This window comes from Hypomesus nipponensis, chromosome 4 (genome assembly GCF_054491055.1).
Source record: "Hypomesus nipponensis isolate SF chromosome 4, ASM5449105v1, whole genome shotgun sequence".
Classification (NCBI taxonomy): domain Eukaryota; kingdom Metazoa; phylum Chordata; class Actinopteri; order Osmeriformes; family Osmeridae; genus Hypomesus; species Hypomesus nipponensis.
The window spans coordinates 980,001-994,660 of record NC_140364.1 but is presented as its reverse complement, the minus strand read 5'-3'; the positions used below and the strand labels follow the sequence as shown (position 1 = coordinate 994,660).

Here is a 14,660-nt window from a genome sequence, read left to right as displayed (position 1 = left end):
AATTGATAAGGCATCTCATCAATGAATCTTAGCAGTTAAAGTACAAAAATAGTGTAGCGACCCACGCGAAAGACATATGTTAGGCTGTTAGTTGGTTGTTTACCAGTCGTGTTCACAGGGTCCGACATGTCAATCAACCTCCTGTCTGCTAATCACGGCAATGCCCAGAATGTTACTATTGTTTTGTGTGCTACCTTTCTTTTATTTAGAGTGGGCTAGGGCCAAACAACTGTTAAGGCCGATTTATACTTCTGCGTTTTTACGCACACGCACACGAGGAACGCCCCCTCCGTCAAAATATTGCCTCTGCGTGTCCACGCAGAGCCCTCGCAGAGCTCTGCGTGCGCCTTCTGATTTTCCTGACTGTCCAGGTGCCAGTATGGTACTCCGACTCCGTTACGGATGGGCGGGCCGCCGGATAGGACGGATTAATTAGCATATCTGTTGCCTTTATGGTTCTCCGAAGGCTGGGGGTGCTGAAAACAATTCACCGCCAGAACAGTAGGTGGAGAAGCGTTTTTTTTTGTCGAAAACACGTTGCTTTGTTGCGTCTTTGTAAGTTAGAAATCGTCGTTGTTTATCTCCCACCTCTCATCACACGTGTGCCACTCTTACCAGCTGTCACTAGTCAGACGATGAGTGCAGCAGGTGCAGTCACATAATATTATATTAAAGACAAACTCAAGGCCCGCCGCGTCATTTTATGTGGCCCGCGGAAGATTAATGGGCTATTGAAATAAGTCTACGCTGCTTTACAGCGTGCATTGACCATAAACGACATCTCTCACCAGGGACGTCGTTAGGCCTATTTCTTCAGCCCCCCCAAATCATTTGGCATTATTGTCTTAATTTTTTTTAAATAATAATAATTAAACTATTGTTTCTCACACGGAAAAGTTATTTATAACTCTAACAAATTATAATCCAATAGCCTGTCATCATACTTTACGATACAAACCCCGGGCGCTAGTACCGTCTCGACGTCAACGACAGCCAGTATTATAGCCAAGGAGTTCAAAGTAAATGATGCACGGAGTGAAATTGTAAGTACAAGGAGTTACAGAATGTGGCTATCTGTAGTTGTTAGCGAGTGTTACCTGCTTTAGGTTTACTTGATATGAGGCAAATGAAAGCGAATATTGTAGTGGGCTATGTTAAAACTAAGCTAGCTAACTACTTTGTTAGAAACTGTCCCCAGTTAGCAAGAGTGTGAACTAGCGAATTCGAAATACAAGAAATAACTACCGACGTCTCTCTATCCTTTGCATTGATATATCTCTCTAGTATTTCAAAACAATATTATCAGTCCCTATAGAATGTTGTTATTTATAATCAGTTAATGCTTGTGAAAACTAAATGTCATAGTGTCCCTCATAACGCTATTGTGCCGGTATATCATCCAATTCATTGACCAGATGGATATAAGAACATTCTTTAGGAGAGGTGGCAGCTCCACCCAGTCAGATGAGAGAGAGAAGCAGGAGATTGACAGGGCTGAAGGAGCCGGTGTGACGGAGGTTAGCGGTCTACAGGTCTAGAAGGAAATGAGTGGAGTTTTTTAAATTTTCTTCTACTGTGGTAGAAATGTATAGGCATTTGTTGTCAGGCTTAGGCTACTCCAAGGCATAGCCTAAACTAGATTATTACATGATATTTTTATGCCAAGTCATAAAATTGGCTTCTGGATTTCGATCAGTTATGTTTCAATGTTTGAACTTATCTTAAAGGTGACATGAAAACTTCATTTTATGAGGTTATTTAACATTAATATGAGTTCCCCTAGCCTGCCTTTGGTCCCCCAGTGGTCCCGCCTTTGACAAAATCAAGGCTCAAACGCTCTGTTTGAAAATCTCCTCCAAGTGACGTAGATACGAGAAAGGTTACCTCCCCTCTCTCTGCTTTGCCCGCCCAGATCATCTGGCCCGCCCATGAGAAACTGAGCTACCACCGTGCAAAAGGGCAAGTGCGATATCGGTTTTTCCTAGAGAGACATCATGGGGAGCAAACAAACAAAGCACAACAGTTGCTCAGTGCTTGGATGTACAAATGCAAGCACAAATCTTTATTTAATTCCTTCATCCGAGCCTCTGCACAACCAATATCTCAATTTTATTTTCGCTGGAAATGCTCCGACACAACTTCCCAAAGTTGTGCATGTCTGCGCCAAACATTTCATCCAGGCATGCAGCCCTAAATCTCAGAACTTCTTAAGTGAATCACACTTAGATGAGCTTGCCAAGCACTATAGCATCAATCTGAAAAAAAGAGGATAAAAAAATATAAAATAATTGCCGCACGCAAACATGCCACTCCCCTTGGGGCTAAGCCCCCCCTTTCTTTGAATCCTAGAAACGCCCCTGTCTCTCACCATGCATTTCAATTGTGTTACGGCAAAGTGACGACATCCCGCCTCTAGAAAGCAGTGTATGCACATCAGTGTTAAACGCAAGGTTTAACTGGGTGAAGGCGAGCATGGTTTGAATGACAGCACTCCAATGGAGCCGGTTCTGCGAACGTACCCCATGTGCATTTTCAGCCAAGGTCCTCGGGCATTCAACCCAAGTTGGTATCGCTCTCGAACTTGGTTAGAGTACTCAGCCAAGCCAGCATGTTTCTGCTTCCCTTATCGACAATTTGGAGGCAGCAATGATGAAGACATCACCTTCATTAGACAAGGTTTTACCTAGGCTATTGGAAAACGGCAATGTTTATTTTACGTAAAGCTCAAAAAGCTATTCTGCGTTCAGATGAAGGGCAAAACAAGTTTTGCTCTTGCGCTATGCGCGCTTGCATTTTGTCACCAAACACTGAGAAAAATGTGCAAATGTATCCTCCAAGAAAAACAGCAGATTGTCCAAGAATTAAAAGGCGGACTTAAATTGCAGCATAATATGCCCTATGTTCACAAAAGCTACAACAAAGAGCCTGTTTTAGAGCTACATTTTGAGTGCAAACAAACTCCCCATCGCTCCATCCAGCTAGTTAGCTTGCCACGAGCATTCCTCTCCCTGCTTCACTAACAAAATATGGACAGATGTGCCTTGTTTTCGCTCATTTAATCGGATCGACCTCAAAATACATTAACATATAGTGGAAACGTACATCTACGAATGTGTGGTCTCAAATATACATAAAGATAAACATTTTTTAATTCCACAGCGTTCAAACAGTCCCCTCAGTTAAGGTTGGCTAGCAAGTTACAGCAGCAGCCTGGCCCTGTGACAGGTGGGGAGAGGGGCGCAAAGGGCAAATTTAATAGTGGTATCTTGCTTCCAACTCATTTTTTAGACAACCCATTCATTTGTAGCAGATAAACATCTAAAAACATGCAAGCTAGTAGTAGGACCGAAAACTATAGGATTGAGAGAGGTTAAAATAAAAGGAGTATAAGAGAAGCTGACAAAGCTGTTGAGTATTTCATTTGTTTGATGTGCAAGGCAACTAAACCCCTCTATGGGAAAATGTAGATCCAAAATTACTGAAGAGCTCTGGCAGTAGTGCAATGCTTTGATAATAGTTTACTACATCAGAACTTGCTGACTAACACGCTGTATTAGATCGAGTACAACATTTAAATAAAAGAAGCAATGACAAAAGGCTCTCACAAACAAGCTAGAAGTGGGTAGTAGCTTACTTGTGCTTTCCAATCAGAATCTAGTTTTGATTGGTGTTACCAAGACTTGTCCTGCTTAAAAAGCATCAAACTCTAGTCTGCTGTTTTTATACCTTGGTTCTATGAGAAGCCTTGTATGTAAAAAACATGTAAGTCACATTCACTGTTGACCATTCTCCTTAGAAGTTGAGGCAAACTAACCATCCACATCCTCAAACACCAAAGTGGCATCCATGGGCTCTTAACTGCTCATCTGTAAATGTAACTGTGTTTCCTCTATGTGTAAAAACCACTGTGATTTCGCACACTGACAATAAGACTTTGTTTGTCTAACATAAGTCTTACAATAACTTTGATCAGTGCATCAAGCATCATACTGACAGTGTGGGAAATGTACACAGTACCATTTACATGTACACAGGGTGAAATGTATTGTGCTATATGTAACAGAGTTAGAACCACAAAACTTGCTCCTCAGGTATGTAACAGGCCACCCGCGTCAACGAAGAGCTAGCTTTTCTTTGGCGTAGTTGGTAGTGGTCACGCTTGGCAAGTCGGAGGTTGTGCATTCGAGCCCAGTGAGTAGCAAACGAGCCTTGTTGTGATGGCGCGTGGCTATAGCTGTTACATACAAGTCACATATAACATGTATAGTAGGCCCACATAATGATGTAATTAGTATGTGGATACAAGAAAGTATGTATGTGGTACATAATAAGATAGCTCAACAAAATAAGTCAAGTTGTGACCATCCTTGTCATCTGGCTCATAGAAACAACAAGAAGACGCGACAGTTTCATGGTTTTCAGATGAGCAGTACTGAGTCTACAAATGTTGTTCAGATGTATGAGGATGTAGTTGATCGGTTTGCCTCGAAGAACGGCAACTCAACAGTGACAGTGACTAGTTTTCTTTTTAAAAGGCTTCTCAGAACAATGGCAACAAAAATGGAGACTGGATGGTTGGATGCTTTTCAAGCAGGACCAGTCTTGGTATGGCCATCAGAATAGACACTGACTGGAAAGCACAAGTATGCTACTATAACTAGAGCTTGTTCGTGGGAGCAGATATCATTTTGTCATTCTCCTTTTTTAATTAAACCTAATCAACACAATGACGTAGGCTTGTTTTGTCCTTGGCAAATGCATGGACCAGGGGCGTCGTTAGACCCTTTTCACTGGGGAGCAGCGCACCGTTACTTCAGGAGACATCTGTTCAGGATTGTGAAAGCGACATTATCAGCGGTGGTGCCTACATATGAAGATGTGTTATGCCAAAGCAGTATCCCAATCAAAGCAGTTAAACCGAAAACTTAAACCGATGCCCGCAGAATTCCATGTCAGCGCGCTCTTCTGAGCTTGCCCAATAGCCACTGCAGCACCCACACAGAAGTTCAGGTGTCGGATTCGGCACACAAGTCAGAATTGAGGTAGGCTAAGAAAACATTACGAAACGAAATAAAGTTTCTAAATGATAGGCCTACCGATCATCTTATTTAGACTAAAACAGAAAAACAATATTACATGAAGCTCAAAAGTATTTTGCGCTAAAATGAATGCAAAAAATATGTATGCTCTCGCATTTACTATTGATGTCCCTGCTAAAGCTGATATCAAACTTGCGTATCTCACTGTAAGTCGCTCTGGAGCGCCTGCTAAATGACTAAATGTATTTGAACTGTTGTACGGTGGGTTAAGCAAGGGGAGTTTCTATAGCCAAGTAGTGCATCGTGCACAGCAAGCTTGGAAGAAAAAGAGGGATATGAATAAGGGCATGTGCCCCAGTAGAGGTGTATGTCTAACAACGCCCCTGGCATGGACATTGTCAATAAGATGCTTGCATTTGTCTTACTGTACTGAATCTGATCCAAGTCCATCAACTACTGTATGTCTGGCAGAATAATGTCTCGAAGCCCAAATCTCAATCAACCTCCTCCCTTGATGTATCATATTCTCTCATCATGTCTGCTTTATCAAATCTTTCTCAAAATATTGCTGTAGTGCTGTAGGCCTGTTGTAAATGTTGACAACACCTGTCTTGTGTCTTAGAAGAGGTAACTTACACCTTAGAAATGTGTACTGTATAGGTACCATCACTATTCACGACAGTTACACTGGTGTCTGTCTAGTGTGTGATTTAAAGTGTAAATGAGAGTCGTTTCCTAAGCAAACTAATACACAGATGTACTGTGTCACTATTTAAGAAAATTCACCAAAAAACTCAAACGTAGAATTCCAAGACGTCTGTAATTAGCCAAGTGGTCTTTACACCCTTGGCTACTAACCTGAACTTCAATGCCACATCCTTAACTTGATGTCAATCTGTTCAGGAAAATCTCCTCTACAGGACTGTAAAACTGCTAACATTTCCCAGTTGGGACTTCTGAGATATTTGAGTTCATGCCCAATGAGTGCCCGCACCCATTCACTGCAATGAAAAGCTTCATGGAACTCCGACTCGGAATTTGAGCTTCAGGGACGCTTGACAAAAAATGACAACATTTGGCGTGTCGGACGTTTTAGAATTGTTTATGTGATGTTTTCCCATCGTATTTAAGACTTCATATTTTACAAACACGAGCTTTGTTAATGTAGCTGTTTACATATCCCACTCGTGCTGGTTAATCGGCTAACATGTTAAAGTAGGCTACATCCAAAGTCGGTGTCGTAAAACTAGCCTCTTTTTCCACAAACAGCTGATTAACGGAAGTAGCTTCGAGGTAAAACTAAAAACCTTTAAAAACGTCTACATTTAGCAAATATTGTTGATATTATTGTGCACAGGTGTTTTAGTATCGTTAATATGTAATTTACTTCCATAATTTCCCCAGGAATAACTAATAAAATGTATTTCAGGAAAAACGCTCAAACGGGTTTGTCCTCCCTAGTATAGTAATGTTTAGACATTTTACGACTATAGTCCATACATTTATTTGCTCGTTTGATTATTGTTAACTTTTTATAAACTCAGCTGTTGCAACGAAACCAAGCAATGTAAGCTACATTTCCGCTAGCCTGCCAATCTTCGGGTCCTACTTGGTCCTACTGTATAAAAAATACCACATCGAACGACGACACGACACTAGTCGAGGAATTAACCTGGAAGAGGAGCCATTCGTGATGGACAAGCTTAAATGGTAAGTTGTTAATCATACAGAAGGTTTAGATTGATCGTTTTGTTGTCCAATTTATATTATTTTATCCGTCATGTCGAGTATTTTTTAGGTTAACCGTCAGTATCGTAAGGAGTAGCTAGGTTAACATTGACTCCCCGCTCACTAGCTCGCTCGCGCAATGCATTTGTTGTTAGCCGTTACAGTAGCACCAAGGTTTTTCCAACTGTCAAATTAGCATAGAAAACCTTACCACAGTACAGTAAAAAATTGTTATTTTGTCGGATATTAGACAAAAAGATACTCTGAAGTTCATACCCACATTAACCTTAACAATACATTAGCTCTAACATGTAACTAGGTATCTGCATACACAAGTGTAGCCTCACCTGGCAGCTACGTAGCGTTATAGTTAGCTTGTTGAAGTTGGTGGTCAACTAACCTACTGTAACTACTGATTTAACTTAACAATTACTTACAAAAATCTACAATTTACTACACTAATAGATAAAACGATTGATTAAAGGAAATATTTACACAATTATTTAACTATACTATTCTAAACTACACTAAAATACAAAAACCTACAGTATACTATATCTAACTAGCTAGCTAGCTAACTAATCAACTATCGAAGACTATTACTCTAAAATATTAAACAACTATACTAATAAAACAAATCTTAGTCAAACTACACTCAAACTCTAACTCTAACCTATGTCTTCCAAATCCACCAACAACTGCGAAGAATAACGTTTGTTATCACAATTTGAATGTGTTGCTGAACCATCCACGAGACGGCCTGGCTCGTGAGTTAAGTCTCTAGTTTCAGTGGTGGTTTTAATCCAGCCACCTTGGTGGTTGTTGTGTTACTCTTCTGTACCCATATGAATGGAGACTTTTGTGCCATACATGTTGTGTGTTAGTAGTACAGGGGATATGTTACAAACTTGTACAAGTATTAGTTTTTTACTCATTGACTCTTGATGTAACTGATAACGTTCACATGCATTCTCTCAAAGTAACTTGTGGCCAACATGATTCCTACTGTGTTTATTGATTAAAGTACTGTAAAACTAATATCAACATAATACAAGTAATCTTTGTCTTCAGTTTCCTGGGTGTCCCCATATCTGAGGACTTCGCCTAATCCATCAACACCTCTTCCTGAGGACCTCTGCTGGTCCCTCAACACCATCCAACTCAGCCCAACTACAGTTCCACGTCCGCCATCATTGCCTTTTCCTCGTCATTTATCACCATTGTCTCCACAACCTTCAATAAATTATACACTTGACTGTCTACCAGTGTACTGATTGTAACCTAACAATTTAGGTTAGTTGGGGTTGGTATGAACAGAAATAATGCTTGATAGTGTTCAATGTTGGTTATGGGGATAATAATCACTTGGTATGTCTGGTTGGATGTCCTCTTCCATGAAGTGGCTGTGAAGCCATGAACGTTTCATCTCTGGCTTGGAACAGTGCAACCACCAGATAGGACTGCTATAAACACCCACTATATAAACATGGAGTTCACATCTGTCGCCCCCAACTCAAGCCTGGCATGTTCCATCAAAGACATAGGTATAAGCGCAAGAGTGTGTCTACTTCTACCTGGAAGAAAATGAAATCAAAACAAACATAATATCAGCCTGACTTATGCAACAAAGGTAAATGAAAAAAGAATATATTCATGAAACAGGTCTGTTTAATAAATGAACTTTATTTTTTCACAGGTTTTGTGACAATTATAATCAATATAAATTCAGAAGTAAAAACACGGAGAGGGGCAGAAGCAACTGTCATTTTCCATTTTAAACTTCAGAACCAGACTTGTTCTTGTTGCACTGAGTCCCTTTACCCTGGAATGTTTTAAGAGGACACACACAGTTGTCAGTTGGTTAACTGAGCTCACTATTGTCATGGGTAAGACTTAAATGTGATACTCTTTAGACACAATGGCACAATTGACATGACTGCATAGTCTGGCAATTGCTTGTGTCTCTCTCACCTCTTCTGGGCTAAAATGTCAATTGTAGGTCTAAAAAGGGTGGGATCACAAGGGAAACATTTATTTCAGATAGAAGGTCCTTGATGACAAAGCTTTTTGTCAGACTGACCTGTATACAGGTCAGTGACAAATGTAAAAATAACACAAAACCAAAAAACATGTCCGACAAATGAATAGGCATACACATCGTGTCTGTTTAAAAATAATCTGTAATCATAGATTAATCATGTTGACAACAATGTTGATATTTGTAAATAATTATAATGTAAATTTCCAGTACCTTTCATGGACGTCCAAATGACGTCCAAAACAATTACCAAATGTTGGTCAAATGTTGAACGTCAATATGACGTCCACGTTAAGTCACAGTTGGACGGTCCAAATAGTAGACCTAGTTTGGACGTCTAACAGATGTCCAGATTTGGTCATGGACCGACGGACCCAATATAGACATGATCTGCATGTCTATCCGACGTCCAATGTTTTAAGGGTATGTTTATATATCTATTTCTGTAAAGAAACTCACTTTTGAAGTAGCTAATTTCCAGTTGAAATCCATGAGTTCAAGACGTTTGAATCCCTGCAAACTCTTTTCTGAAATCCCAGTTTCAGAGATGCGTTGAAATAGGCATGCGCAAAGTTGTTTCTCAGGGGCAGACTGAGGGGCAGCTAGGTTTGCTAAGGAAGAATTGTAATATTCTGTGATGACTTGTCTTTGGAAATAAAACTTAAGAATCGCTTGCCTTTTGGTCACATTTAACAATTTTGTATTACAAAATTATTGCAGCTCAAATTTGCATTGTGTGTCATACAGCTTTAGTGTGCTGGACAAAGAATGTTTGCTTAATCATGTTACACATCACACATCGATTGCTTATGTACATGTAAAGAATAAAATACTTATATTTTAATATAGGCCTAAGGCTAAGATTATAAGAATTATATTCCAAATTCAGTCTTTTATTTCTTAAAGCTATGTTCCTGCATATGAGAAAATTGATGACTATGCTGGGGCTGAGCTGCACATGAATTACACACCTTGTCTAAATGTATACGTGCTGGGTGCAACATTTAATATTTTGTGATTGAAATTCATGTAGACTATGGATACATTACTAAAGTGTCAGAACTGAGAGCAGTCCAGTGTGATCTCTCCATGGAAAAACCACTGAACTCGAGATCCGTTGTCCTGCGACCAAAGAGCGACTTCACGGCAACTTAACCCATGGTACTAAAATGAATGTATCCAGCCGACCAAGGGACAACGTCACGGCAACGTTGTCCACGGGAACAAAATAACAGTATCCAACCAACCAAGGTACGACATCGCGGCAACGTTGCCCGCGGACCTAAAACTTACGTAACCAGCCGACCAAGGTACGACGTTGCGGCAACGTTGCCCACGGGTCTAAAAATAACGTAACCAGCCGACCAAGGTATGACGTGGTAACGTTGTCCATGGGACCAACTGGCAACATTCCCTTTATAACGTTGCTACGACATTGCCACAACGTTGCCAGAAGGTAACGTCGCGGGTTACCAACTGAGCACCTACTGGCAACGTTGCCGCAACATCATGTGTTAGCTGGGTAAACATCTGCACAAAACCCCTTTACCATGTATAAACAGCCACAGAAACATGTTATAACAGTTAAAACGTCAAGAAAACCATTCAGTCAGAAGTTACATGCCAAACATTGTAAATGCATTGAAAACGCTATTCAGGAGCTGAAAAGCACTTTAGACTAATAAAAAAATGAAAGTCTCAAAAACGGAATCTAATGGCTAAACATCTTCATAAATCAAATTTTCCATGTATAAACAGCCACAGAAGCATGTTATAACACTTCAAACATCAAGAAAACCATTCAGCCAGAAGTTACATGCCAAACTTTGTAAATGTATTGAAAACGCTTTTCAGGAGCTGAAAAGCACTTTAGAGCAATAAAAAAAGGAAAGTCTCAAAAAGTGAATTTAAAGGCTAAACATCTTCACCAAACCCATTTACCATGTATAAACAGCCACAGAAACATGTTATAACACTTCAAACATCAAGAAAACCATTCAGCCAGAAGTTACATAACAAACTTTGTAAGTGCCTTGAAAACGCTATTCAGGAGCTGAAAAGCACTTTCAAGCTATAAAAACATGAAAGTCTCAAAAATGCAATCTAATGGCTAAACATCTTCACAAAACACCTTTTCCATGTATAAAAAGCCACAGAAGCATGTTATAACACTTCAAACATCAAGAAAACCATTCAGCCACAAGTTACATAACAAACTTTGTAAATGCATTGAAAACGCTATTCAGGAGCTGAAAAGCACTTGAGAGAAATACAAAAATGAAAGTCTCAAAAACGGAATCTAATGGCTAAACATCTTCACAAAACCCCTTAACCATGTATAAACAGCCATAGAAACATGTTTTAACACTTAAAACATCGAGAAAAACATTCAGACAGAAGTTACATGCCAAACTTTGTAAATGCATTGAAAACGCTTTTCAGGAGCTGAAAAGCACTTTAGAGCAATAATAAAAGGAAAGTCTCAAAAAACGGAATCTAATGGCTAAACATCTTCACAAAACCCATTTACCATGTATAAACAGCCACAGAAACATGTTATAATACTTCAAACATCAAGAAAACCATTCAGCCAGAAGTTACATGCCAAACTTTGTAAATGCATTGAAAACGCTATTCAGGAGCTGGAAAGCACTTTAGAGCGATAATAAAAGGAAAGTCTCAAAAAACGGAATCTAATGGCTAAACATCTTCACAAAACCCCTTAACCATGCATAAATACCCACAGAAGCATGTTATAATACTTCAAACATCAAGAAAACCATTCAGCCAGAAGTTAAATGCCAAACTTTGTAAATGTATTGAAAACGCTTTTTAGGAGCTGAAAAGCACTTTAGAGCAATAAAAAAAGGAAAGTCTCAAAAAGTGAATTTAAAGGCTAAACATCTTCACAAAACCCATTTACCATGTATAAACAGCCACAGAAACATGTTATAATTAGTGCTGTCAAACGATTAAAATATTTAATCGCGATTAATCGCATTAATGTCATAGTTAACTCGCGATTAATCACAATTAATCGCAATTAACCACACATTTTTATCTATTCTAAATGTCCCTGATTTCTTTTTGTCCCAATCTTTTTTCAAATTTTAATGCTCTTATCAACATAGAAAAGTGGTTCGGATTGCTTTGTGCAAATCTTTTTTTTATTGAAAACAACATTGCAATCGCCTGGCTTTGACGAGGGGGCAGAGAATTCGCATCAGCTGTGTGCTTGGCCATCAAGTGGTATTTCAGACTGGACGTGCTGCGATGATAGTTCAGTTTACAACGACAAAACACACAGATCACTGGTCTTGTCAATAGAACCATTTGGCAACTTTTTAAAAGCAAACTTTCCATTCAGAATCTTATTGGCATCCATTTCGGCATCTCGCGCTCGTCATCCACTCAAAACGTAACGTTAGCCTACTACCAGAGAATGTCTAATATCCGTAAACGGGCTCTGCTACTACTCTTTAGCCAGCTCGCAAGCCAAACGAGTGTTTGGCGTGCCTGTTGTTTTGTTTCCGGTCTAGCTAGATCCGGTGTGGTGTTATAGTTTTTCTAACGTCGGTAGTTGTTGCAACAGCATGTGAAAAAAACTACAAAGTTTGCTAGGCCAAAAAGAGCGTTAATCGCGCGATAAAATAATTGACGCCGTTAATTTGGGTTTGCGTTAACGCCGTTAATAACGCGTTAAACTGACAGCACTAGTTATAATACTTCAAACATCAAGAAAAACATTCAGCCAGAAGTTACATGCCAAACTTAGTAAAACATTGAAAACGCTATTCAGGAGATGAAAAGCACTTTAGAACAATAATAAAAGGAAAGTCTCAAAAAACGGAATCTAATGGCTAAACATCTTCACAAAACCCCTTAACCATGTATAAACAGCCATAGAAACATGTTTTAACACTTAAAACATCGAGAAAACCATTCAGACAGAAGTCGTCGTCATCATCTGCCGCTTGTCCGAGGATCGGGTCGCGGGGGCAACGACCTAAGCAGGGAGGCCCAAGCTTCCCTCTCCCCGGCCACTTCCACCACCTCTTCCTGGGGGACCCCGAGGCGTTCCCAGGCCAGCCGAGTGACATAGTCCCTCCAGCGTGTCCTGGGTCTTCCCCGGGGCCTCTTCCCAGTGGGACGTGCCCGGAACACCTCACCAGGGAGGCGTCAAGGAGGTATCCTAATCAGATGCCCGAGCCACCTCAGCTGGCTCCTCTCGACTCGGAGGAGCAGCGGTTCTACTCTGAGCCCCTCCCGGATGACCGAGCTTCTCACCCTATCTCTAAGGGAGAGCCCGGACACCCTGCGGAGAAAGCTCATTTCGGCCGCTTGTATTCGCGATCTCGTTCTTTCGGTCACAACCCATAGTTCGTGACCATAGGTGAGGGTAGGAACATAGATCGACTGGTAAATAGAGAGCTTCGCCTTTCGACTCAGCTCCTTCTTCGCCACGACGGACCGAAGCAGAGCCCGCATCACTGCGGACGCCGCACCGATCCGCCTGTCGACCTCGCGCTCCATTCTTCCCTCACTCGAGAACAAGACCTCGAGATACTTGAACTCCTCCACTTGGTTCAGGATCTCCACCCCGACCCGGAGATGGCACTCCACCCTTTTCCGGTCGATAACCATGGCCTCAGATTTGGAGGTGCTGATTCGCATCCCAGCCGCTACACATTTGGTTGCGAACCGCTCCAGTGAGAGCTGAAGGTCACGGCCCGATGAAGCCAACAGGACCACATCATCTGCAAAAAGCAGCGACCCAATCCTGAGGTCACCAAACGGGACCCCCTCAACACCCTGGCTGCGCCTAGAAATCCTGTCCATATAGGTAATGAACAGAATCGGTGACATAGGGCAGCCCTGGCGGAGTCCAACCCTCACCGGAAACAAGTTCGACAGAAGTTACATGCCAAACTTTGAAAATGCATTGAAAACGCTATTCAGGAGCTGAAAAGCACTTTAGAGCAATAAAAAAAGGAAAGTCTCAAAAACGCAATCTAATGGCTACACAACTTCATAAAAAACCCTTTCCCATGTATAAACAGCCATAGAAACATGTTTTAACACTTAAAACATCAAGAAAACCATTCAGACAGAAGTTACATGCCAAACTTTGAAAATGCATTGAGAACGCTATTTAGGCCAACATATATTGCAACATTTCAGTTTCTAAGTGAATGAGCAAAAGAGCATACAGCACCTGGTATTCCCAGGCGGTCTCCCATCCAAGTACTAACCAGGCCCGACCCTGCTTAGCTTCCGAGATCAGACAAGATTGGGCGTTGCCAGGCTGGTATGGCCGTACGAAATAAGTTGACAACCATAGGCTACTTATCCATATACAGATTTGGCAATTGACAATGCAAGGTGGTCTCTCTCTCTCTCTCTCTCTCTCTCTCTCTCTCTCTCTCTCGTGTCAAAATGAAAACTGCTTCCAGCCCCTTTCATGAAGGACTACTTGTGCATATTGCAACATTTCAGTTTCTAAGTGAATGAGCAAAAGAGCATACAGCACCTGGTATTCCCAGGCGGTCTCCCATCCAAGTACTAACCAGGCCCAACCCTGCTTAGCTTCCGAGATCAGATGAGATCGGGCGTTGCCAGGCTGGTATTGCCGTACGAAATAAGTTGACAACCATAGGCTACTTAACCATATACAGATTTGGCAATTGACAATGCAAGGTGGTCTCTCTCTCTCTCTCTCGTGTCAAAATGAAAACAGCTTCCAGCCCCTTTAATGAAGGACTACTTGTGCATATTGCAACATTTCAGTTTCTAAGTGAATGAGCAAAAGAGCATACAGCACCTGGTATTCCCAGGCGGTCTCCCATCCAAGTACT

The 14,660-nt window shown here is 41.0% G+C and overlaps 1 long non-coding RNA gene, 2 other non-coding genes and 1 pseudogene across 3 annotated transcripts in view; 1 reads left to right on the top strand and 3 right to left on the bottom strand.

Moving 5' to 3' along the window:
* Positions 1–978: 978 nt before the first annotated feature.
* On the top strand, positions 979–8,027 carry LOC146294928 (uncharacterized). The gene is made up of 2 exons (XR_014753312.1): positions 979–1,043; positions 7,839–8,027. It is a non-coding gene; the product is annotated as an uncharacterized LOC146294928 (long non-coding RNA).
* Positions 8,028–14,008: 5,981 nt separating this feature from the next.
* LOC146294927 (5S ribosomal RNA) lies at positions 14,009–14,127 on the bottom strand (annotated as a pseudogene).
* Positions 14,128–14,323: 196 nt separating this feature from the next.
* On the bottom strand, positions 14,324–14,442 carry LOC146294926 (5S ribosomal RNA). Its single transcript, XR_014753835.1, has one exon. It is a non-coding gene; the product is annotated as a 5S ribosomal RNA (ribosomal RNA).
* A 172-nt stretch (positions 14,443–14,614) lies between these two features.
* LOC146294925 (5S ribosomal RNA) overlaps positions 14,615–14,660 on the bottom strand; it is a 119-nt gene continuing 73 nt past the window's right edge. Inside the window, exon 1 of the ribosomal RNA XR_014753834.1 lies at positions 14,615–14,660. This exon is cut by the window's right edge and continues 73 nt beyond it. This is a non-coding gene — a ribosomal RNA (5S ribosomal RNA).